The sequence below is a fragment of the Cheilinus undulatus genome, linkage group 22 (assembly GCF_018320785.1).
Source record: "Cheilinus undulatus linkage group 22, ASM1832078v1, whole genome shotgun sequence".
NCBI lineage: Eukaryota > Metazoa > Chordata > Actinopteri > Labriformes > Labridae > Cheilinus > Cheilinus undulatus.
In genome coordinates this window covers 19,522,890-19,549,821 of record NC_054886.1, presented here as the reverse complement: position 1 = coordinate 19,549,821, position 26,932 = coordinate 19,522,890, and the positions used below count along the sequence as shown (strand labels likewise).

At 38.6% G+C, this 26,932-nt stretch overlaps 2 protein-coding genes across 11 annotated transcripts in view; one reads left to right on the top strand and one right to left on the bottom strand.

The window, feature by feature from the left end:
* Positions 1 to 16,673, bottom strand: part of LOC121504417 (adhesion G protein-coupled receptor L3-like) — a 361,289-nt gene extending 344,616 nt beyond the window's left edge. Inside the window, exons 1-2 of the mRNA XM_041779142.1 lie at positions 16,542 to 16,673; positions 13,594 to 13,648 (exon numbers count right to left, since the gene is read on the bottom strand). The gene's annotated coding sequence lies outside the window, so the exon portion shown is untranslated. The remainder of the gene's footprint in view (positions 1 to 13,593; positions 13,649 to 16,541) is intronic.
* A 7,356-nt stretch (positions 16,674 to 24,029) lies between these two features.
* The window catches only part of LOC121505034 (multiple PDZ domain protein), a 70,199-nt gene continuing 67,296 nt past the window's right edge, over positions 24,030 to 26,932 (top strand). For all 10 annotated transcript variants that reach the window (XM_041780162.1, XM_041780158.1, XM_041780157.1 and 7 more), the window contains exon 1: positions 24,030 to 24,142. The gene's annotated coding sequence lies outside the window, so the exon portion shown is untranslated. The remainder of the gene's footprint in view (positions 24,143 to 26,932) is intronic.

Here is a 26,932-nt window from a genome sequence, read left to right as displayed (position 1 = left end):
CGTCTGTGTTTAAAAATCTGGTATTGAGGCAATAGTGCATGGGATATCTACTTCAGATTTGTCAAACCCTACTTCAGATTCCCACATTTGTTAGAGATTCAATGCTCAAATTACACACAAACAAAATTGTAAAAATCATAATCAGATGACCTTTGAATGCTGGGCCAGCTGCACATCTCCAGCTGGAGCCAGCCTGCCTCAACCTTTCAATCATCCCATAGCCAATTAATCACTTTAATAATCCCCATTACAATCAAACAATAACACATAATCATCCAATCACTCACCCAGTGTTGCACTAATGAGCTTGGTGCAAACACTGGCCTGCTAAAATCCCGTTTTAGCACTTGTTTCCTGTCTCAGAAACACCTTGAACCTTTGCACACACAAATGAAAAATAACCGTCTGCCGACACCCCCTCCCCCCCTGCCAATGCAAATGGATTACTCCAGGTAGGGCGCTGACCAAAGCTGTCTTCCACTGCACTTGCATAAACCAGATACCTCCAAACGCGCCATATATCTGCTAAATCATATATACAAGGAATACAAAGCAGCATTCCTACCAATGGCAGTGAAATGATTACTCCACCAATATGAGCCTACAGTCCTGTAGAAATCAGATTCAGATCAGAGCCTTTATATCTCCTGAATAACACTTTTCTTTGTGTAAGTCCAAACAGCTTTGCACGTCCTTGCTGACATGGAAGCATTTCAAAAACATGGAAATGAAGTTGAGTTCGATCCCGCTACTGAGTTTTCATTGAGGAAAAGAGAAAATAATAAAAGTAGAAGAAATGTCCCTGAACTGCATGAAAATATGCCTGGAAATTGAAAAGGATGGAACACTCAATCTTCAAAAAATCCTGAATCAAAAGATACTATTAGAAATATGAAAAGAACTGTGATTCTCAGCTTTAAAACAAAGCTCAAAGCATCAGTTTAATGACCCTGAAAAAGCTAACTGTCAGATTTTATGCTTATAAAACACCCCATCAGCACCATTAAAACTCCCGTTTAATTCTATTATTGCCAGTCTACCATTTACAGCAAGCGGATCAGCGAGAGGATTTGTTCTTCCCTTCATACTAGGAGAGATTTCATCGTTTTAATACTGAACGAAGTATCCTCAAGACAGAGATAACATTATTGCTGTCAGCTAACAAGCCTTTCAGTTTAACAATGCGACCTTCCAGGAATTTCTAAATTAGATCCATTTTCAGATGCCTGTTTTGAATTGCAAAATTAGAATGGGCTCAATTTCAAAGGTGAAATGTTTTTACTACTTCAAATTCAGCTCCCACACAGTCATGGTCATGATGATACCAACATCATTTATTGTTTGTTAAACACAGAAAAACTGAGTGTTTAATGCTAAAATTTAAATAAGAGATCAGAGCAATGCATGTTTTCCATAAATGTAAGCTAGAATGATGAGTGTCTTTATGTGTGTGTGAAAAGGTGATTCATGGAGATGAAGATTTTCAACAGATTAAAGAGCAAAAGGCTGAATTGAAGCATTGTGTGAAGAGTAAATCCATTTACTTGTGTTATATATGTTATTATGATGTCAATTTTTATGTTCTTCTCAATTCTTTGGTGTTGCATGGAATTCTCTGTCTCTGGTTTAAGCAGCAAAAGGGCATTATTTCTTTGTTGTAACAATGCTTCTTTGCAATAACTCATATACCATTGGAAAGCCTGTTTAATCCCCTGTTAAATGATGCCACTTTTATAAGGATCATGCATTTGTGGGATGAGCAGCAGAGCTGAGTATGTGGGTTGCGCCCATGAAAAATTTGCCAAAAATTCCCTGCCGATGCCAAACATACATGCCAAAAGTAAGGATGTTCCTAAGTGTCTTTTTCCCTATTTGGCTAAATGCTCATTTAAATTTTGTTAACCGACTAATCTAAAGTAGGAGTGCATGATAACTATTGGGCCGATAACAGGAAATCTAACGTCATTCCGATAAGTCCAATATCATGACGACTAGCCCCGATACCATTTATATTTTTGTCAGCATGGCAGTGCTGGCGTTTGTTTTCTTTCTCACAAGACTACACATTCTGAAACAGCAGTTTAAGAGTATTATATACCGAGATTTCAAGCCTGCTTTTATTGATAGGTAATTAGTTTAACCAACTCATAAATCCGTCGCCGGCTAATTTGCTAAACAAATTTGATCATTTTACCGATTAACCGTGTGCATCCCGAGCCAAAACCATACTCAGCCACAACAGCCTGGAACCTCCTCCTCATGCCAGTCACCAGCCTGGGCACACACCTCTGTGGGATGGCATCCTATTCTTCAACCAGCATTTGTTGTCCCTTGGCCAATGTGGTTGTGTTGGTCACTCTGGAATGAACTGCATGCCCAAGCTGATCCCACAAGTGTTCAGTGGGGTTGAGGTCAGGACTGCTGGCAGGCCATTCCATCCTCTTCACTCCCAAATTCTGAAGGTAGTTTCAGATAAACCCCGCTCTTTGGGGGCGAGTGTTATCATCTTGAAAGATACAGTTTGGTTCCAAACTGTGGAGATATGGGATTGCCACTGGTTGGAGATTCTCATCTTGGCCAGAACTGAATTAAAACAACTCTGCAAAGAAGAGTGGGCCAAAATTCCTCCACAGCGATGTGAAAAACTCATCCACTTATCCATCCATTTTCTATACTGCTTATCCCATTGGGGGTCACAGGGGTGCTGGAGCCTATCCCAGCTGTCATTGGGCGAGAGGCGGGGTACACCCTGAACTGGTCGCCAGTCGATTGCAGACAGAAAGACTCATTGCTAGTTATAGCAAACCCTTACCTGTGCTTGTTGCCACCAAGGTTGGAACTGCTAGTAATTAGGTTTAGGGGACCAGGTAGTTTTGGATTGTCTGTCATTCCTTATAGGAATATCACTTATATCAGCTAACTTAACAAGTATTCTGATAAATCTACTTGGGTTTCTTTTTTCAGACAATTTATTGTAGGAGATGTTTTTGCCTTGACATGTTTCGACTGGTGAAACAGCTATTTCTGTACTTATTATGATAGAAATGGGTTTAATGTTTGCCTTTTACATCTTGAAATGAGAGGCCTATCTGGAACCGAATGAAACAAAAACACGTCTAAAGGTAGATTTTCTGTCTTGCCAAAGCAAATCAAAAACATATTTCAGTCTTTGTATGCAAAAGTAAGCGAAGTATTTTCCAAGTCTTTACTTAATCGTTGTTTGCTTAGAAAAGATCTCACAGGAAGACTAGTGAAAACTAAAAATGATAGACAATTCCAATTTTTATGTAGCTAAAAACAGCAGAGGAGATGCTAGACTCGTTGACCCTGAAACCAAGATGACTGGAATATTGAATGACTGTTCAGTGGTCTTAAAGCTAACTAGTGGTTTGTTCTGACATGTTCAAAAGGGTGAAAATATTTGTTAATACATTTATGCTAAGGTTTAAACTCAGACCAACTTACCCTTTACCTGGGGCAAGTTAAGCCACGGAAGCACTTTTCACTGAAATGTCATATTTTTCAGACAGTTTTGTTTTAGATACAAACTAATAATGTTATTTCATAGTTAAAGCTTCTTAAAGGTTTATGTTTTCATTCTACTTCACACTCCTTTTTCCTGACCTTGAGGACAAACTGGTGCAACATAACCCACTGTCCCCTACTGTTGTGTCTAATATCCCAGGATAAAGTGCTGAGACTCGCACCGTCATAACCACAAGTGCAGTGTCCATGATCACACGTAACACACAACCTGATACAACTGAAAATCTGCCCCCATTGTGTCTTGCTAGTGGCCGCTTCACAGCTCACCATAGGTTGTGATCAGGACCACACATAAGGGAAAAAAGGGAAAGCTTATTGGGGCAAGCAAAAGGTGTTTCGTAAAGCGTGCTAGCTTGGCGATGCTAACCAAATGTTACCGTACAACCCGAATATTTGCCACTACTTTAAAAGCAACACAAAACATTTTATTTATTGTTGCCTTTTTCAAGAGTATGGGCAAAGAACATTATTACCCTTGAAAATGATCGATGAGATCCAAACACCTGAAAATGAGCGCTTTTACTGTTTTAATGTTTAAATTTAGCTCTTCTGTGTGTCCGTCTTGTTGATTGCCTGGGTGTCTTTATGCTGTTATATGTTTCTAAAGGCTAATGCTACCCTTTAATATATCAATCATGGCCAATATAATTTGGTTTTTCTAAAAAACAATGAAAAAAAAACTCTTTAATGTCAGAGTAAAAAACAGATTTCTACAAAGTAATGTCAATAAAGTAGAAAAATGTGGTAGAACTTAGTAGATGCAATGCTGGCTGCAATCACAGCACTGAGTCTGTGTGAATAGGTCTCAGCCAGGCTTGCCTATCTGGACACTGCAACTTCACTACATTATTCTTTGCAAAACTGCTCAAACGCCGTCATTTTGCCTGGGGTTTGGGCGTGAACATCCTTTATCAAGTCCAGCCACAAATTGCATTGAGGTCTGGGCTTTGACTCAGCCATTCACCTTGTTGTCATTAAACCATTTCTGTGTAGATTTCGCTGTATGCTCCAGCTCATTTTATTGCTGGAAAATATGTTTTCTCCCAAGCTGTAGTTCTCTTGCAGACTGTATATGATTGTCCTCTAGGATTGTCCCATATTTTGATGCAGTCCTTTTACCTTCTACCTTTAAAAGCCACGGCCAGCTGCCAAGAAGCATCCCCACAGCATAATGCTGACAGCACTGTGCTTCACAGCGGGGATGGCTGAGTTTGTGGTGATGTGCAGTGTTTGGTGTCAGACATTTTGGTCCCACTGGACGAAAGAACTCTCTTCCACTTCACCGTGGACTCTCCCCCATGCCTTTTGGCAAACTCTAGTCTGATTTAATCTGGATTTTCTTCAATAGTGGCTTTCTCTTTGCCCCTCTCTCATAAAGCTTTGGTGAAGAACTTGGACAACAGCTGTTATGTGCCTTGTTTTTCCGATGTAGACTGCTGAAGCTTGTAACTCCTCCAGAGTAGTCATAGGTGTCTTCAGCCTCTCTCACTAGTCTCCTTCTTGCACAGTTGACTCAGTTTGTGAGGACCTCAAAAGACTTACACGAGTCATATCCCATACATTTCTTGATGATGGATTTAACTGAACTCAGGGATGTTCAGTGCCTTTGATATTTTTTTGTGTCCATCCCTTGACTTTTACTTTTCAACAACCTTCTCTCTGAGTTCCTTGGGGTGTTCTTTTGTCTTCACGGTGTAATGGTAGCCAGGAATACTAACTGGTCCTTCCAGAAATTGGCGCTTTTATAAAATAATCACTTGAGACACATTCACTGCACTCAGGTGATCCCCATTTCACTGACTGTGAGATGACTAGCACCAACTGGCTGGACCTCTGTTCCGTTCTTCTTCTATTATAAAGGTAGATTATGCGGGACTGTAGGACAGTTCTGATTCTCTGGTACATGCTCTCAATTAAAGATAGCTAAGTGATGCAAAAGGGTAACAGTTTGGGTAACGTTTCTTTTCCAGAGAAATATGAAAATAAGGGTATTCAACTCTTGCTGTAGTTTTCACAAAGTGTCAAGTTAAAGTTAAATGTGCTGTGATTCACAGGCTTGCAATAAATAGAAGAAAAGGAAAAAAAGAAAAAAAAAACCTCCAGATTCTCCACCTGCATCAGGCTGTAAACAGTCTGTTCTTTTTTTGGTTGTTATTGTGCTTGTCTTTGAGTGAAACACAAACTAAATATCATCGAATGTTAATGAATAAAATTATGCAAAACAGAATGAGTAAATTCAGAGCCATTACTGTAACAACAAACCCATTTCAATGTCAGTTTCTTTGTAAACAACAACATTTCAGCTCTGGAGCAGTATGTATAATTGCATGCATAACATGCTAATGCTAAATATCCAGCTGCCAACAAAGGATTTACTAAATGCAGAGAGTTAAGCACCTGAGACAGCGTCATAATTGAATGCCGTAAAGTGATGCACGGCTCTATAAAGCCTCAGCACAGCTCCTCACCATGCTGTTGTTCGAAACTCCTGCCAAATATAAAGCTGTTCAGGAAAATTAAGGCTTATGGGGACAGTTGTTGTGCAAAGTGAATCCAATAATGTAGAAGCTATTTTCCCTGTTTATCCATGCTAGCAAGCCCAGGAATTATCATCTCCGCAGAGCTGACACTTACATATGCAGCCGTGCTTAAAGTGCTCAAACAATGAGGCGCTCCTCTTCGGTTGTTTGGGGAGGGCGGGGTGTGGATGTGCACTTTGCTAAGGGAAGTAGGCCATGGAACAAGGGTTAGTTATGTTGATATAAGGACAAAAATAAGTAAATAAGTAGCACAATCCTCCATACATAATCAAATAAATAGATAACAAATGGTGCAGAGTGTTGGATAAATGTTTGTTCACAGGAAAGTTTGGCTTATCAAAATAAAAGAAACTGACAAAGCTTAGAACTTCAAAATGTGTAATTTCCTTATAAAACACACAAGAGCATTTTCTTTTGCGATCAGTGTTAGATTGTATACAACATGGACGCTGTTGCAGTGATGTTGCCCATTAAAAGGGTTGTTATGAAATACAACAAGTAGTCCATAATGGAAAGGCAATTTCAACCTAACTTCTGATTGGTCTAGAAATACAGAAAGAAGTGGAGCTGAGTTGGCCCCAAAGTCTGCTCCAATTACAACCTGTCAGTCACCTTACCACTCCCCATACATAATAATGTTTATGCAAAAATCTTAAGGCCTTTTCACACTGGGTCCGACTGGGGGTCCATGGGGGTCAACAAAGTCATGGTCCACTGCCAAATTAAGCTGTGATATCCATACTTTATATTCAACCTGAAATACAACCACTCTTATCAAAGAAGCAAATCTCTTTTTTCATAAAAATCGAAATCCCTTTTGTTAAAAAATAATTTAATTGGGTTTAAAATTGCAAAAATGGATTAATAATGGCATAAAAGGGTGGAAAGGGGTGAACTGGATTTTAAAAGTAGAAGAAATGGGTTAAAAGTGGCAAAAGTGAGATTACAATTGAAAATAAACTAAAAAAGGCAAAAATCGTCATAAATAGCAGTAAAAGGGAGTTAAAAAGTGGGCAAAAATGGGTGGAAATTTTGTGAAATGGGATAAAAAAACTATATAAACTGGCAAAAGAGTATAAACTGAGAAAAGAAAAAAGGCAGATATTGGCAGAAAGTGGTTAAACTGGTAAAAATGGGCATACTAGTGAAATGGAATGATTTGGAATTTCCACTTGTGGGACTAATAAAGGAATAACGTATTTTAGCTTAAATGTGGCTAAAATGGGGGGAAAAATGGGTGTCAAAAGTGGCAATAATGGGTCACAGAGACAGCATTTGGCATAAGTGGTGAGAACTGGTTAAGAATTGGCAAAAACAGGCAGGAAATGGGCAAAAATGGGTTTTTAACTGGCAAAAAAGTGTTGAAATTGGTGAGAAAAAATGTTGAAAATGGGTTAAAATTTGGCTAAATTTGTGTAAAGGGGAAACAGTATAATTTAAAAAATATTCTTTGATTTTTTAGGGAATCTGGAGACCCCATCTCAGCGTCTCGCAAATCCCAAATGGGGTCCTGACCCCAAGGTTGAGAACCACTGGTGTAGAGGCTTGAAAGGACAGTAGATTGGTTCAAAGATCTCAATGTCAAAGCATCTTTTTACCCCAACCAGCACAACATGGAAGTCAGTTTTTTACATTCTGTCATGTACACTTTGAAAACATAAATAATGATGGCAATGAAGAGCACTATTTTCTTATTTCTCTTCCCAGCTAAAGTGAAAGGAAATGGTCTGATTTGACGGATAGGTCATGATAGCCGGTGTTAGCAATGTCAGAAAACTAACTCTGGCAGTTTGCTGACTTTATAACTCTTGTCAAAGTTGAGCACGGCACATTTACCACTACTTTTCGAGAGTGGAGGGCAAAAGTTAGAGACTCAACCTAAGGTTAGGAAAGATCATGGATTGGATTTGAAAAAACTCAGTGAAAGATAGAAAAAAATGTCAATAAAGGTCAAGTTTAAAAGAAAGCACTGGGTTCAAGATAGAAAGTAAGAGCAGATTTCCTCAAAATTACATCTACTCTGCTGAAACATCAGGTCTGAGAAAAATAAACAGCTTGAAGGAAATGAACAAGTGTTTCCCTGCTCAAGTCACAGCTTCACTTGTCTGATTCAGCCACACTGTGCCCTGTTTAAGAGCTTCACACTTCTCATTACACTAGCACTCTACTAAGACATGATTCATATTGTCAGGTACAACTAGAAATACACCGTTTAGAAAAACTGAACTGGATTGCTGTTTCCAGAGTTTAAAGTCCCTTCCCACAACAGCACCAAAGGAACAAAGACAGGGCCTCACATTTCAGTCTAAAGCCTTAGCTGGATAGTAGTGCAGGTTGAAAGCTGACTGAAATTGATACTGATGAGTCTAGGTGAGCAACAAAAGCAAACAAGGCCATCTTGACTGATCGTTCCGATAAAGTAATTTGTAATGCTTGTTTTTGTTGCAACTGTCAGTTGCCGCAACACACTGTAGAGAGCTTTTCACACAGCATATTCATGGTGAGTGATATTTTCACCGTGGTGTTGCGTCACACATGCTGATAACAGCGCGTCAACAATCAAACTCTCCACCACTGCTGGGCCAGGTGCTTGTTATCAGAGCCGAGAGCCCACTGTGCAGTCACATCTGAGTCTGTGTGGATAGGTCTCAATAAGGCTTGTGGTTAATGTGCAGGTCACAACTTGTCTTCGAGAGCGTTTTGGAGCTGTTGGATTGTGTATTTGATGAGTTTGATGAGGGAAAGCAAAAATTCTGTCTGCTTCCATAGCATTAGCTGTGCAGCTGGTATATCAGTCCCCCCAGATCTAGAAACAGCTTGCGCTGACAACTAAAGGAAACGAACGTATTACTAAGATTGTAGGAATTATGGCAATCGGCGAATTTGCCAAAATGTTGAAGTATCCCTTTAAGCAAATACACATTTCAAAGGCGATAATCTGTTCTAATCTGTATGAAACCGAGTTTGTAGGTGTTTCTTCAAACGTTTATAACTCCGGTGCGTGCAGGCACATGACTGCCCACAGTCAGTAGGCACACCATGCCTGCCTACATCCAGCATTACATCAGCTCAGATAAACCTAATCGTGAAACACCAACGTCTCTCTCATCCCTGTGGCTTTCATTCTTCAGCTGGGGAATGTTTCACTTATAAACAGCACTTAAAAGAAACAGAATGAGCTAAAAATGATCCCTAACTGAAGCTTAACACTTCAGAATCCAACACGGTGCAGCTCTACAACAGGCTGGTTATGACTGATTATGTCTGTGTGTGGAAGTCTGTATCATCTTTATTTTAGGTCAAGGTAAAACTTCCTCTATCTTTCATATGATGATTCAGACATATTGGATTCAGCTAATGAATTGTTTTAATACTTTATTTCTCCACCAATTCCCCCCCCCCAATATCAGCTGCTATCCACTTCAGATTAATTTGAGTCCTAATGAATTGCAGCACAATGATTTCGACACAAACTCATAAAAAATGAGCATATAATTGAATGGTCCGAAATTAAAGTGGGATCAATAACTTTCTCTGCTCTGTTGGATGAGCTTGAGTGCGGCTTCGGTGTCTGCAGTGAGAGTGTGTGTGGGAGCAAGGTTAGAGATACACACCTACTGACATGTAGGCAAAGGTTGTGTGTGCTTGTTTTGTGGAAAGAGAGAATAGATTTTACAAAACTTTTGCTTTGGCTGTAGCTGTTATTTCATGTTCATAGGATTTTTTTATGTGTAGATTCTGAAGCTTTTTACATGTTTAGTTGTGTATGTATCGCCATAGCTGCAAGTATTACCAATTTTAAACCACTGAGATAGGATTCAGTTAGCCGGCTTTAGTACAAACATTGTTGGTCAAGACACAGTGCTCAGATATGTTCAACTCCCTTGCTTGGTTTTAATTTTAGACTCTGCTAAAGAACCATATCTAGGATTTTTTGCACTAAAATGCCTATCAATTTAAAAAAAAATGACCACTCTTACTCTTCTCATAAAAAAGGAAATGACCTCTCTTACCCTCCCTTGGCTTTCTTCTTCAAGCTCGGATGCTCTACCAGAGGCCTGGGAGCCTGAGGGTTCTGTGCAGTTATCTTAGCTGTCTGTAGTAGTGTGATCTTCTGGGCAGAGATCTCAGACTTTGTTCCTTAAATCTGTTGGAGTCCTTCTCCAAGTTAGGGGGTTACAGTCCTGAGTGCTCTGATCCGCACTGATGCCAGAGTTGCCTTGACTCCCCACATCTTCTCTTGCTGTTCTTTCAGCCACTTGGTATTTCTCAAACTTCTCGTGTTCCTTCTTTCTGATGTTGCTTTCGCTTGAGATTGCTACATCTATAGCCTCTGCCTTCTTCTGCTGTTTATCAACTAACACAATGTCCAGTTGATTAGCCACCCTCTGTTTGTCAGTTTGGATCTGGAAGTCCCAAAGGATCTTGGCTTGGGTGTCTGATGTGGTAGACCGAGGCCTATATCAGTCTGGTGCTTAGGGCCTGTTATTATGCAGCCATGCCACTTTGCCATCCTTCAGCCCAGTCTTTTCTAGCCATTGGTGGGTCTTTCTCATATCGGCCACTTTTTCATGTTGTCTGTTAAATCTCAATAAAGCAGAAGCTACAATATATCTTTAACCTGAAATTTGTGTCAAAATACCAGTTTAGAACTTTTTTTGCAGCAGAGACGTTATGCATTACATATCATGCAATCATTCTAGTGCCATACTTTTAGAATAGTGTACAAAATAAAACCTATTTTCTTTGTTTTTTTCTCATTAAAAATGAAAAATATGTGAAAACTATTATTCCCTTTAATACAACAGTTCATATCAAATTTGCAAAATGAGCAAAAAAGTCATCACAATTAGATTTTCTTTTTTAATTGTTCTGCCTAGTTTAATCAAATATTGTCTTGGTTATAGTAAATAATTAACTATTGCTTGTTTTTGTTGTAAAATGCATGACATAAGGACCTTTAGAAATAATGGCATATTAAATTGGAATCGCTATATTGGGAAAAAAATTGCAATCAGATTATTTTCCCAGATCATTCAGCCCTACAGTGGTATATACTGTGGTATTCACTAAACAGGTTGTCATTGGGGGCCATCTTTCTAATGCATTCTTTGATGTTTGTTGTTTCATCCTGGATAGTGGCTCTGACACTCCTGAGTCCTCAACCTCCCTCCTTCTGCTTGGTATAGTCTCAGGGTGCTGGACTTATAGGTTGAAACCGAGCAGCAACCTCCCATCCTGAAAAATGAAGCGAGTGTCCACTTGAGGCCAGCTGCAGGAACGCTGAAGTCCCATCTGACTACCTGTTTTTACACTAGAAATAAACAGGTTTACAGCCTGGTTCAAAACACCAAGAGTGTGTCATTAGCTTATGTCTTCATGTGTCCACACTTTACATGGGGGGGGGGGGTTTTTTCTACCACAATAGTTTAGATTATAGTTAGGAAAAACCTCACTGTGGACTGATTGGCACATCTCAGTTGATTGACAGATAGCGTGACAGGCAGAAGCTATGTTTCTGTCAACCTAGCTGACAGGAAGTTGAGCTTAGTGGGTGGACCATTAGGTTGATCCAAAGTTCAGTTGAGGCCACAATTTCAATATGGAGCCTGCTGCGGATTGGCTTAAAAAGCAGTTCGAGTCCGCCTATTGTAAACAGATGTCTGATGTCACACAGGGTTTGCCCAACTCTTTCTAGAGTCTATGGTTGAAATGCTCCATGCATCATGAGGAGCTTTCCTGTCTTGATATCAGTGGCCTCTATCTCTTCTTTCGGCCAGGAAGCTGTACCAGCCGGGTATCTGATCACTTGCAGGTGAAAGGTGTTTATGGCTTGGATCTTGTTAAGGCCCTTCAGCTGACGCTTCAGGACATGCCTTACCCTCTGTCGGTATCTGGCTTTGCTTGACCTTGCGATCTCCTCATTTTTGCCATTTGCTTGTGGGATTCCAAGATATTTGTAGTTGTCCTGAACATCTGCTTTGCCCTCTGGCAGTTTAGCCACTTCAGTTGAGATCATCTTTACTATCTTCCAGGTATATTTATCTAGTAAGAATGGCATTCTGACGTCATTGCTGTAGATCCTGGTGAGATGGATCAGAGAGTTGATGTCACCCTCATTCGGGACATACAGCTTGATGTCATCCATTTAGAGGAGGTGGCTGTAGCCGTCCTACTTCTGAATCAGTTGCCATAGCTACTCCTTGTGATGATCTGACTGAGGGGGTTCAGGATTATGCAGAACAGCAGGGGGGAAAGAGCATCTCCTTGGTATATACTGTGCCTGATATTCACTTGTGCATCTGGCTTTGAGATGGCCTCGACAGTTGTCTGTCGCAGAGCTGCCCCATCCAGTTTTTGATGAAGGCTCGGATAGAGAGAAAAGTTAGCTGAATCTCCTTTTTGCTGCTGAAATACATTTGTTTTAATCAACAATAACTTGGAGTTTTAGGCAAGATTGGCAGACATACATCAGCCAAAGTCTTTTATCTTTGTTCATCCTCATTCTAGGGACTGCGTTTGTTTCTTTGTGCACCCTTAACTGTGTTTTAAGGAGTCAAGTATTATGTCTAAACTACATTTTTATATTGCTATCAATATCAGCTAAATTAATTTTAAAATATTGCCATATTGTATAAACTCCCATATTGTGTATTCCTTGCCAAAACTAAAAACATAATAAAGTACAAGTTTTATGTTCTAATTTGGGCCAGATTTATTTTTTCATGAATATCCTGCAGGCCCATTCAAAAGGACTAAGGGCTACAGTCAGCCCACTGGCCACAGTTTGGACACCCTTGTTTTCACATTGGGTCTTAATCTTTATAGAGCTAATGTTAATGAGCAAATCCCTCTATTGTCTCAAACACAGTGTAATGACAGCATCGGCAACATTGGAGTTAAAAGGTACAAACCTGTTACCAAAACTGTCATGTCATCGCACCTGTACGATGAGGTGAGAAAACCTCGTAGCACATGCTAACTTTCTTTCAGCACGTGCGACATAAAAGTTGCACTGTACAGCCCTACTTAAAGGCGTTTCAATCTAACCTAGACAAAGATAAACTCTAAAATAGCTGCCAAACTTATCACTGCCTCAAACCACACTGGAACTTTTTCTGTTATTCAGTGATTTTTGCCCAGCATGTAAAATCTGCAGTTTATTTTAATAAGCTATGCATATATTAACTATTCTAGTGAGCTTTTCATGTTATTTAAAGATGTAGGTAAGTTCTGGGAGAGGAGATCAAATCTTTACCAATTCAAGCAGACACAAAGAGGAACTCTTGTCCTACTTCTGCTTCTCCGGTTTCAGAGTTTTGCATTGTTTCGACTGATTTCCATGCACACTTTTGTTTGAAACTGGATCACTGAAAGGTGAATGAATGTGCCTCTAATGTTTCTGTAACTATATTATGTAATTCAAATATTTTTTTATCATTTGCGAGACTGGTGAAAATTATGAAGTTTTCTGTAAACTATAAATAGACTTAGATGCTTGTCTTACCTTGAAATGCAGAATGTGTAACACTGTCAAATATGAGGATGCAAACAGGAACCGCCTAACAGAAAAGAGCAGAAAACAATTAGTCCCTTTTGGCCGATACACACTTACATGTTTATCACTAAGACATTTGGAGTTAAGGCGAACTCATTACTTCAAAGCGCTCACAGCGATAAAAACAAGAAAGTTAACTGCTGTCAAATCTGGGGCCACCATCGGGAACCGACTACACAGAGGAGTACAGAAATAAAAATCACTTTATGTTGTAATGGAAAGCAACATTTGTGTTTGGACTAATTGCTTGAACTGTAAAAGGAAAAGTTAAATATTTTGTGAAAGGCTCTTATTTCTTTCCTTCCGTGAGCTAAAAGAGGAGATCAATAAAACTCTCATGTCTGTGCATTACTTAAGGAGGAGGCAATTAGCTGAGTTTATCATCAAGACCGGAGGCAGAGGAAACAGCAAGCCTGCCGCTCTCCGAAGTTTAAAAACTTGTGTAGCAAGCTCACTAATTAAGACAGTGAATCTCACTTGTTTCATCCTTACACAAACAAATGTGTGAGAACCTCAGATTGAGGCTGTAGCTGCAGTGGGAAATTGTTATTGGGGGAGCTAATCATTTTTGAGGCAACAGACTATAACAAATTAATATCCAAAAGCAAAATGAGATTCACTAATCTCTGGTGGAAGAAAGAGCATATTACTAAATGAACTAGGCAAGCACAATATTGTATATACTATGAAATGACAAATCAAACGCATCTGAAAAGAGACAAATAGCCACAACAAATCAAAATAGATGTTAACAAATAAAGCAGTCATTGCATTTACAAAATATTTCAGGTGTGCACTGCACAACTGCAGCATAGCTCGGGTTGAATACTATATAGTGAGGAAGATCTGTGTTACAGCTGACAAAGCAGTACAAAAATCCTACAACCTAACAGCTGGTTGTCAGCAACAGCATGAAGCCTGCTTCTATTAATGCATTAATCTTCAAATATTAGCATTAGTTTTGAAATTAATGGTCAGTGTTGACATTAATTAGAGAAACCTTTCACTTCTGTTTCAGCTTGAGTTTAGTTAATGTCGTTTTCTTTACCTCAATTCCCTTTTGTCAACATCAAACAAAGGCGGCCAACAGCCAGCTGATCTAATTTATTCCTGACTCTATGAAGAGATGAGACTGTGATGTTGTAGCATGTTCCATGTATTTACAAAGAAAATGAGTCCAGTGATTCTATTGTTGAGGCACAAACTGCCAGTGACACTGGACCTTCCAAGGAGCACACACACAGAAGAACCTCTTTCCCCACCTAGACCAGGAATTTGTTTTCAAGTCAAGGGAAAGAGGAGAATACCTCTACCATTGCAAGATGTGCCTGCCCAAGACTGTGCTTGTAAAGCGGCAGACTGTTTCAAGAAGGTTTCCATCGCTTAAGGATTAAAATCAGTCTGTAGATCTTTATGTATGTAAAATGTTTGGATTTGAGTTTTTACTGGGATTCGATGCAACAGGACTGTTTTTATTGGAGTATAATGACCAGTAGGTGAGATGCACTGTGCTCGTTTGATACTGATATGTTTACATGGTTGGAATATTAAGAACTGTAATTCAGTCAGGAACATTCTCATCATACATTTAACCATTTTATTGCAAAATGGATATAAGTTTTACTCGGCAGAGATGGTTCAGTTCAAAAGATGCATGCTTTGACTTTTCAGGGAGCACATGACTAGAAATTTATGACGATGCATATCGACAACAACAGAATTAATTCAAAAGCATTAATCCACAGCAGCATGAATCTGAGGGTGCAACAGGCTTAATGCTATAAAGGAGGAGGCTGGGGTGGAGGAGGTTCAGCTTTGTCAGCAGCAGCAGCATGATGCATGCATGCAGAAATTAGTGAGAAGTATGTCATATTTAAAAGAAACTAGCTCCCAGACTAGTTGCTGTTGAAGTTACTTATGTAAGACCCCATTACTTAAATTAAATAGATTTATATTATTTCAGTTTCACAAGTACTGTATATATTTATGACAAAAGAAAGGGAATGGGAAAAACAACATGAAGAAAAGCAAAAAAGATTATGGACCAGAAGATAACCCAAGATGGGTTGACTAAGTACCATTCATTTATCTATATATTTTATTCATGTAGAAAAACAAGGTGTACAAAAACAAATTAAAAAAGCAAATATTTTTTATAAAAAATATAATAATAATTTGACTCATGCTTGTAAAAATAAGCTATAAAAGTAGTCTTGACTGGTGTGTGTTGTGGGGAAGGAGTGGTTGCTAATTTTTTATTATGATAATCATTTAAGAAATTGTGGAGTTTAGCCATAAATTTAAAACTTGAGTAGTCAAGGTGTGAGAAAACCGGGCTAAATGTTTTCAGTCATTCTGCAAAGCTAACTACTAAAGTTCCAACTTTAGCTAAGCTAACATACTGAAATACTGGCACAACATTGCTATTATATTTAATTTCTAGCTAACCCATTAAAAGTCGATTCCAAAATGCTACTCAAACTTACTCCTTGCTTCTGTGTGGGTGCCTATAAATACTACAAAAATTCACACAGACTCCTGGAAATAAGACACTGCACTTCATAAATATTCAACGCTTAAATGACGTCCTGGTGTTATGGATTAATGAGTGACCGTGTTAACTGGAGACTCGACGACGAACTTATCGGTGACAGTCCTAACAACAAACGTTGAACTGAAAACTTGCTTTTTCATGAAATAAATATCCGATGTTTTAAGAAAAGATGGACAAATATGCATTCCTACAGCTGTCGGCATCTGCTGTAAAATAACTGAGTCACCAGTTAACACGGTCACTCAACTAGCTAGCTAGAGCCCCGACTTAGCAGCTAGCTTGTTGACTTACAGGCACACGCTGGGGTTTTTCAAGCTTAATGAGGAGAGATTTTTAAACTTACATTAAGCTGGACAGAAGCATTACTCAGTGTTAATTCCACTGAAATTCCAGTCCTTTAAAGCAGGTTTATTGTTTGAATCACCAGTTTGCTAACAGTTTTAACATCTGGTTGCAACCAAACGCTCTGCTGCTCACCTGCGGTCAAAATACGTCAACTAAAGCCTGTCCTAAACGATACCTGTGCACACAAAAAATGTGTTGTCACTGTTAACACTCTGCAAAATATACTGCTAGACCTTTGGCCTTAATAGTACTGAAATTTTTAGAATACCCATCTTTTTAACTGCACTTTATGAGAATGCACCAAAGTTACATAAAGTGTGATGCTATGGTACATGATCATGGTAATTTATTGTGTCCTTATCAACTTTAAATTCAACTGGCTGTCAAGAAATGCTGGGTGCCAGGCGTTATGTAGGTAGCCATGTGCGACAGATCATCAGTCAACAACAAGCAGTCAGTACTCACACAGGTTCCTGCCAACACTCTTTTCCACCCTGTCACACTTACCAGTCTAGCTGTCATTTCCTAAGCAATTAAAAGGCATTTCCACATGCAATACTACATTATTTGTCATCATGACAGGCCTCCACAACTCTGTGAGGCTATATAACTTGTTGAGAAAATGTGGGGGTAAGAAGTTTGAACTGCTGAATACAGACAAGTCATATTGCAGTATTTGGACTATTGAGAATAGAAAATATCTTTGATGATCACCAGGGAAAATTAGCTAAGCTCCCATTTATTATTGTTCTAAAAATGACCACAGAACACACATTTATATGCAGCTTATTATCTATGTGACTCAAAGTGACACTTTTTTCTAGTCAGGCTGCAAATCAAAGTCAAAAAGTGACCATATATGACTGGTTTCCCATGTATGGTAAATAAGAGTACATTTTATAAAGCGTATGCATGTTTAAATATAAATTATGGAAACAGACACATACAAAGTCAACTTACTATTTACTTTAACATCAAAATTGTATTTTAATACAAAATGATAATTTTTTGGGGTTGTCAAAAGTTTAAGATTCTTAATTGCGATTAATCTCAGAATTGCGGTTGTTAATTGTGATTAATCACACCTTTTTTACCACATTTTATAGTCCCACTATTTTGCATTTCAAACTGTTGTTGTGTTATTTTTTTTTCTACTGTCTTAAACTATCACAATTAATCTCAGAATTTCTGGAGTTAATCACGATTAATCACACCCTTTTATTGCATTTTAAAATTCCACTTTTTTGCATGTTAAAATGTTGAGTTATTTTAAATGTTCTACTGTCTTAAACTATTACAACTAATCTCAGAATTTCTTTAGTACATCACAGTTAATCACATCCTTTCTATCACATTTTAAAATTCCATTACTTTGCATTTCAAACCGTTTACTGTGGGTTTTTTATTTCCTGCTGTCTTAAATCACGGGTAATTAACTTGGTCTTAACTGGGGGGAAAGGAACTTGTTATGACTTAATAATGAAATAAGAGAACATTAAAAATGTTCAGATGACTGACTTGTCCACTGAGCTGACTTAGTCACAGTCAGCCTGTTGTTTCAGTGTGGATGCTGCAACCCTCCTCCACCCCAGCCACCTCCATTCGGTTCATCAGCATCTAGTCCAGATCCTCACAGGTCTCCTCCTCTAAGCCACCTTATGATTCCTGGTACGGCTTCACAGAAATCTACTCGTCATCTGATCCTGCATCCTTTATCAACACCAGTACCAGTGTTAAGACTCCATAGGGGGTTGTCCTATTCCTGCCGTTTACCTCACTAACCCTTCAAGTACATGAAGTCATCACAACTGAGTCTAATGGCCAAAGACTTTCCACATTTCTCTTTCATTAAAATTTGTAAAATAAATTATTGCTAAACTTGTATTAAGTCTCTCCAGACTGAATTAGTATTTTACTCTTCTCCACCTGGTGCCATGGTATAAAAATCAAGATGTCTCAGTCTCTCTGTGAAACCTTTTACATCAATTTGGATGTCACCTTTTCAAAGACACTTCCAGTGTTGACGGATTTATTGGCTACAAATCAAGAACAGCTGACAATGCCAGCCTTTACCCTGCCAATATGGCTCAATCATAGATTTCCTCTCAGGTTTTTGTCTTTTTACTCAATGACGCCATAAATAAATACAATAGCATATGATCTCTGACAATTTCTGTCACAGAAAATAATAAAGTTTTGACGCTATAGTGTCATTTTGTAAGCTGAGAAGGTTGTTGGTTCACTGCTTAATCACTGTGATCTTGAGTAATCACTTTCACTTTGAATCTCCAGTGCATTCAAGCAGGGTCAGCTATGTGCAGTATGCTAACATGATAAGCATACAGAGCAAGCCACATGGTTTGATGGTAAGTTAAATTATATATAAGTTTTTTCATCTATAAAGTTTTAAAAAATGACTCAATTAATTACTATAACTCAAAAAAACTAAACCAGGGGTCCACAGGAAGTTTTCATTATATTCATAATTTATTTTGATGCTTTTTTCACTCATAGCCCTCTGTTTACATTTAAAAGTTATGTCTAAAGGTTAAAGAGTAATATTAGATGTATAACTCACATTTGATACACACTAACAGTGTATCAGCTGTATCTTGGGACCCCTCTGAGCACTGGGTCCCGGGCAATCGCCTAACCTTGCCTAATGGAGGAAACCACCGAAGTATTTCAGGCCTGTGATTGACTGCCGACCAGTCCTAGGTCAGCCTTGCACAATGACAGCTGGGATTAGCTCCAGCCCGCTACGACCCTGAAAAGGACAAGTGTTATGGAATGGATAGTAGATGGATAAATAATTTATAATGATTTACAAAATAATGGAGCCCATTTTTTAATTGAGAGGAGAAAAAAGACAACATTAAACTGTATTGTTTTTGAACAGTATTGCCATTCTTAATTTAGCAACAAAACACATGGACAAAACGTCCACACTTTTTAGGAAATTTGGATGTAGAAAAGTTCTTTAAATTGATTGAAATGCATTTTTAGGGGAAAGTATGCCAACCAAACACATCTGTTTCTAATTTTGTCAGCTTAACTGTAATGGGGCAGAGTTAGGGGTGTAGCTAGGGATTTAGGGCCCACAGAAAGAAGACTACAGAGAGCTCCCCCTAAGCCTGCCAGCCAAGCAAAACACGTTCTGTCCTTTTAAGAATATCTGCACATTTTACTGTATTTTTTAACCGTAATTTCCTAGTACTGAAAGGTAATATTTTTACTATGGTTGAGTTAAATGTACTTGTATCATTTCCGTCACATTTGTTCGTGTATTTGTCAGAATTTTAGCTTCCTAATCCCTACATTAGGAAAATGATTACAATACTGCATCTTCACAACTTACAGTATGCACCTTACACTGATGTTCTTTGTGAGTCTTGCCCTCTGTCCCTTCTTTCTCTTCCTCCATCATCCTCATCTCCTGCCTCATCCTGCTCTCTGTCCCTGCTTTCCTCTCTTCCATCATCCTTGCCTCTCTCTGTCCCTACTTTCTCCTCCACCACCATCCTCGTCCAGCCATCTTTCTCTACTTTCTTCCCCCTATCACCTTGTCTTGCTCTCTGTCCTTGCTTTCTTAATTTTACTTTATAAGTTACAAATTTTAGTCTGTTGACTAACCTGATTGGTCCATTGCAAAGGGTTTAATGAGATGAATGAAGAGCATGAAGGAGCCTTCAGAACAGTGACATGCATGCTCTGACATGATATCAGTCACAATTTTGAAGTCTCATGTTACTAATGCTGAAACAAATAATAGTAATGGGCAGGTTTCAAATATAAAATGCTTCTGCTGCTCAGTATTGAGTAGAAAAGGCTCTTTTCCTTTTCTTTCTTGTTTCAATCTCTTGTCTTTTTCAGCTTTTGGCTGAGTCAGACCTCCCACATAAAAGTGGCTTATTGTCAAAGTACGAGTGGAGTTATAGGGTGGATAAGAGGGAGGTGGAAGCAAAGATATAAATGGTGAAAGGATTTAGTAAGTATCAGCTCTGTGAAAGCTGCTTGTATCCCTTTCCCCTTGTTGAAATGACTTCTTACAGAGTGACCCTGCTCCTGTCTGGATGTCTCGATCCATGAAAACTTAAAGTTCGGAAAGTTATTTTAGCTTTGCGGTCAGAGGGCAGAAGGTGGCATATACCTGAGCTGCCAGTATCCGTGATATATTTCTTTATTATCTAACAGTGGGAAAGGAAACAATGCAAATGCAATGCAAGCACTGCTGTAATGGTGCTGTTATATTCAAGTCATGAGTTAAGAGGTAACAGCTTCTATTCCAGAAGGCATTTGATGCATTTTATTTGGAGTAACAGCTCATATCACATTTGATAAGCATGGTGTTTTGCTGCCTGCTTAATCCTATATACAGGACACAGACAGAAAATGTTGGTTTATCAGCATGCTGTGTCCTTTTTCCAAGGTGCTTCAGGAGCCCAAACATATTTCATCAGATCAAAATCCTAGCAGAAATATATATTTCATGCGTACAGCAGGCCTTCTTGTGTTTACGGGCTAAATCAGATATATAAATCTAGCCTAAACAAAGTGCCTGATTCACTAAAATCTGCTTTATCCATTAAAAAAACAGTGAAGAAAAGGCTTTTCCTAAAATCTGAATCATAACATAAGTTTATGCCAATTCTACCGAGAATGAGTCTCCTGCAGCGAATGCTGTAAAGGTCCATATTAAGAATTCAAATATGTGTTATTTGTCCTGCAGTGACTCACAATGAAGACTGAGCACAGTATTGGTCTTTTTTATATATTTTACACGGCTTAGCATTTTGCTCAAGGTCATATGATGCCCCGCTGCACCTGTGACACAGGAGCACTCAGGCCAAATGTCCTTGAATGATTCAATATCTTTTCAAGGACTTAATTCAGCTGCCACAGAGAAAACAGCCAGTCATTTCCCTCTCGCAAACCTTTATATCCAGAAGTTAACTGTAAGAGTGACTGAAATGTAATTCCTCACTGTTAAGTAGATGTGATTTTTTCTTTGCAAGAGTACAGTGGAGGCTAAATCATTGAGCAATATCACATAAGAGGGAGTACTGTTGTACTCAGTAACAGCACAGGTGTCATATTTGTGTTTGCTGTTCGTTCCAGAGCACCACCTCCAGTGTGATACAGCTTTTATTCTGGGGAAAAAAGAACAGCTTAATGTTTTTGTTCATGAAATTACAATTGGGATATAAACATCCAAGTCCTGCTGCTAAGTGTAGCCTATTTTTTACCATGGACAGCACATTAAGAGTATATATTACACATTAAGGCAAAATACTTGAAAAAAGTATTTATAAAAAAGTATTCAATTTAAGGTTGCCTCAAGTAGCAAGTGCAGTTTGCAAGAACAACAAGCAAATAAATCTCCAATCAGGTTGTTCAGTTAAAGTTGCATCTCTATGATATATTTAAATACACAGAGAAATTTAGTGTTAATAATAGAGTTAATTTCAACACTTTCAACAGTCTCACATCGCTGTCCTCTGGCAAAAACAAAGCAGAGGGTCAACCTCATAGCAAGGCAATGCAAACTGATGTACTGTTCATCCTGTAAGATCAACTTCAGTCACAGGCGAACACTCTAACTCAGTGGATAGCTTCACTCATTGTGCAAATGATTCTAACATTAAAAAACAAAAACAATCCTGCAGAAACATGACATGAAAGAACCCCAGCAGGGATCGCTATACAACAGACAACATCCAAACACAAACAAACACTTATAAAAAACACATCTAAACACTCTGCCCAAGAGTATGATGGGGAACTCTGCCCACCCCCAAAATTTGAAATGGCAGTGGGTGGAGCTTAGATCAATCTACTTTACATAGGCTAGTTGAACCAGCACTGGTGAACCAACACTGTAAAACATGTCCAACGCTGAAGACCATTTCATTTAGAGGGGAGTTAAAATTACACTTTGGGAAATAAAATCAACTTGGAAATATTTAACACTGAGATATCAGTACTCTCAGTTCTTATGTGATGGGATTGGAATCAATCTCTCTCAACAGAGGTGGAAAAAGTACACGAATATTATGTTCAAGTAAAAGTACAGAAACTCTGGTTAAAATTTACTTTAGTAGAAGTAAAAGTACTAGTTTCAAAATGTACTCAAAAAAGTACAAGTGCCCAAAATGCTACTAAATTACAGTAATTTCAGTAAATTATATTTCCAGCCTTAGTGGGATTTTTTTAAAGGCATGTTATGTTTATGTATCATTTAGCTTGCTTTCATGCAATTCAAAATTACCAGTCTCAATCAAGGACTACTGTAAACTTCACAGTCTGCTATTACACCTTAAAGTGAGGTGATATGCATTTAGAAGATTGTATTGGGCAGTGTTGATTTTGACAGCTATTTTCAATTTTAGTCTTAGTCTTTTGATGCCTTTTAGTTTTAGTCACATTTTAGCCATTTCTACCTTTTTAAGTTTTAGTCTAGTTTTAGTCGACGAAAACTGCAAAACATTTTAGTCTAGTTCATTAAAGTCCTCACATTTCAGTCTTTACTTTTGGTCCAATTTATTCTGTTACCTGAATCAGGTACAAAGTCATAGTAGTGTGTTCTTTTTTTCTAAGATTTATTTTTGGGCATTTTTGTGCATTTATTACATAGAGGAGGACAGTGGATAGAGTCGGAAACAGGGTCAAGAGTGGGGGAGAGACATGCAGTGAGGGGCCTCAGGCCGGATTCGAACCCGGGCCACCCGCGTACATGGGGAGCGCCTTTAACCACTAGGTCACCTGCTCCCCATAGTAGTGTGTTCTATGCACTCTGCCAGACATGGGGTCCCTGCTTTCTACAGCTGAAAGGCGGAATAGATACAGATACTTTGTACTTTGATAGATTACCCACAGTGGAGAAATATCATGGATTTTTAATGTCCGACGAAAACTAAATTACATTTCAGTCTAGTTTTACTCGTCTTGATGAGAACTAAATTACATTTTAGATAGTTTTAGTCATCATAGATCTGTCTTTGACGAGTCTTAGTCTAGTTTTCGTCATGGAAAAAAGGCTGTTGATGAACATTTTTAGTCACAGTTTTAGTCAACGAAAATAACACTGGTTTAGGTCCAGTGCCATTATACTCGATATCAGCACTGATGGAATGCCTCTTGTCCAATCAGGTTACTTTTATGGAACAAACATTTTGATAATAGCCCATTCTATAGGCCATTTTTGTGCTTAATCCAATCTTCTGTTTAATTATGTATAAATTAAGTACATTTCTTTATGAAAAGACCGCGTAAACTAAAGTAGACCCCAAATCAAAAGAAGCGGTCGAGTCATTGCCTATTTGGCATTAAAATACCCCGGTAGGCCTATATGAGGTTGAGAAGCAAAGATGCTGAAATTATGGTAAAGGAAGCCAGGCTTCAGGCCTAGGTGCCAGGGCAGCCAGCAAGCGGCGCTTCAGCCCCAGCTCAACTCTGCACCGCTATCGCCGAAAATGTCCATAGAGGATCGAGTTACACTACGCCCCATCTTTAAGCCCCAGTCAGAGCGCCGTTAGCCGCAGGACAACAGGGGATAGGGTAGGGGACTGGACGTCGGGGAAGTAAACCCTCCACACTCATGTAAGTGACTTTTATATAAAGGAATTACGCCAAAAGAGACGCAAATGTACATTTTGGGAGGTATTTAACAACGCCAGCTCGTATAACGGTCGCCTTTGTTCGCTACATGGAGGCTAATTAGAGGGTAATAATTTCAGACGACTGTCGTTGCGGAAGGTTTAAACACATTTAAGACAGGGTTTAAATGCTTTCAGAGTCATTTTTCGATTTTCAGTTATGTTTTCTACTCTACTGTGGGGTTTTTAATGCAATAAAGTGGTGATACTATACGAACTTCTCGACCGTCTTGCTCTCGGAAGCCTGTTGCTTCTCCACGGAGGAGATGAGGAAGGAGGAGGAGGAGTTGAGAAAAGCGGATTGTCCCAAGTGCTATGGCGACTTTATTCAAAATACTAGCAACAACACTGCATACATTTACGGTAGCAACGCTATGTTATGATTAAAGGTGTACATTAAACAGAGGTCTGACACTGCCTTTCATGTAGAAGAGCAGCGCGATAAAATGTCAACCTGTTAAACTGAGCTAATTTGCCGTTTCAGCCAAGCTAACAAAACACTTTCCGATTATTTTAGTAGGAAAATGTCACATTTAAGAGTCCAAAGTGTAAAAAATAAGTTCTTCGGGCCTTCAGTGAATCATTACAAGCCTCTGTGCAACCTTAAGTGAATCACTTCTCGCCTACTCGTGCTCAAGAAAACACCTCCAGTTATGTTACGTTGAACAAAAAGGGCGCAACAAGTCCCTAAAACATCTCTAACAAACCTTTGTTACTGAGAAACAATATTTAGAAAAATGCTTGAGAAAAATGTTCTCTCAGCAGCTGACATGGACAACAACAATAACCCAGGTTTAAGCTATGATATTGTACATTATTAACCTACATCTGAAATGTTTTATAGCTGTATAGTAGATGTTTGAAATGCATTTCTGTTGGTGGTGCATTTAAATAGCTGTAGTAGCAGGAATAGCGATTCCTAGCTATATAACTTAGCAACAACGAAGTCTACGTTTGATAAGACACACTTCAACTCAGCATAGAAAAACAGAGTATTAACACATGCAAATGAAAGAGCTTGCAATTATATTTCAGTTGCTCCTGAATCAGTTTGAATCTTGTAGCAATGTTGGGAAAAAAGCTAATGAATTGAAAGTAAACAAATGTGGGGATTCTGCTGCTACATGTACTGTGGCTATTCTGAGACTGTATACAGGGCTTTCAATTATCCCACCAATCTCCTTTAATCGTGTAATGTCTCCCTGGCTCATGACATGCTTGTAACAAAGCCACTTCGAAAGTCATCATGTATGACATCCCTGGGATGGGTGTTGACAGCTATGACAGCATTAATGTACGTGTTTGTCATAAAAGACATGAACGCATTCATACGTTATTATTAGCTTGTAAAGGTGCAGTGTGTCATGTTTAGAGGTTAGGGTTTCACTCACAGAAATGTTTACTTGTGATTCAATCAGCCTGTCAAACGCGTGTAGGCAGACTGGAACGTGCTTATGACTTGAGTGTGCTCATATTTATTTAAGGGCCATTCTTTTGAATTACTGCAAAAACCAGAGTTAAAAGCAACCTAAAAAAAGTATTTCCACCCACGTCTTTTATGTTGTCATTCTGATACAAAGCACACATTTTCAGATTTTTTTTCCTCTAAAATATTTTCCTTCGTATTTTCAAACAGCTTCCTATTATTCAAGTATTATTTGGGGAATTTCTGATCACATTTTTCTTTATTATAAGCCTAAAGTTGAATGAGCTGATTAGGAATTCAGTTAGGGATTCAGTAGTTGAAATCCACATATTACTAACCCACATACAAACATTATAATTAACAGCTCAATTTCTTTTATTTTTGAGAAAACGTGCCATATTACAGCATTGTCTTGGCAGTGAGAGCAGTATTAATTTAGTTACAATAATAGCGTGTTTGAACATTTAATTTTAGTTAAATGAAGTTTAAGGGTTCAAGTTTGGGATGGCCACCTCAGAATACAAAGTACTCTATACAGTGCCTACAAAAAGTTTCCACCCCTTAGATGTTATACCCTTTCATTGATTTTATAAATCACCCAATGGTAAATATAATTTAGGCTTTTCTGTCCAAAAAAATTACAAAAACCCCCATTTAATGTTAGGGGAAAACAGAACTCTACAAAGCAATGTCAATTAAACAAAAAAAAGTAATGTTAAATATGTAACAGCATAGATATTCACCCACTTTAAAGTGACTGGCCTAATTCAGTAGAGGTCCAGCCAATTGGTCTCACAATTAGTGAAATGGGGGTCACCTGAGTGTAGTGAATGTGTCTCAAATTATTGTAGTATAAAGACACCTGTGTCTTTAAGATCCAGTCACTGGTTAATCAGTATTCCTGGCTACCATTACACCATGAAGACAAAGGAACACTCCAAGCAACTCAGAGAAAAGGTTATTGAAAAGTATAAGTCATGGGATGGATACAAAAGTTTTCCAATGCACTGAACATTCCCTAAGAGTTCAGTTAAAATCCATCATCAAGAAATGGAAGGACTATGGCACATGTGTAAATCAGCCTAGATCATGACATCCTCACAAACTGAGTGACCGTGCAAGGAGACTAGTGAGAGAGTCCACCAAGACACCTATGCTTCAGCAGTCTAGATCGGAAAACCTCAGCCTATAACAGCTGTTGGCCAGGTTTTTCACCACAGCTTTATGGAAAAGTGGTAAAGAGAAACCCACTGTTGAAGAAAACCCAGATTAAATCTGGACTAGAGTTTGCCAAAAGGCATGGGAGAG